The sequence below is a fragment of the Passer montanus genome, unplaced genomic scaffold, assembly GCF_014805655.1.
Source record: "Passer montanus isolate IOZ18808 unplaced genomic scaffold, ASM1480565v1 scaffold102, whole genome shotgun sequence".
Classification (NCBI taxonomy): Eukaryota; Metazoa; Chordata; class Aves; order Passeriformes; family Passeridae; genus Passer; species Passer montanus.
In genome coordinates this window covers 1-238 of record NW_024356727.1, presented here as the reverse complement: position 1 = coordinate 238, position 238 = coordinate 1, and positions in this window count along the sequence as shown.

Sequence of the window (238 nt, the reverse complement as noted above, 5' to 3'; positions counted from 1 at the left end):
CCAAGCCAATTCTCCATTTGTCAGAGCAACAAAAGTTAAAGCCAGGTGAACTTGGCCCCGTGCAGGCTGACAAACCTTGGGAGGCCTTTGCTGCTCTCCCAAGGAAAATGCAGCACAACTGTTCAGACCTCTCTCTCCAAACAGACAAGCTCCTGCTGAGAAAGACAGATCAGCCTTATGTTCAAAGCTGCATCCAAGTGTTCACTGTGACACAGAATCCAGTGTGCTTACAAGAAGA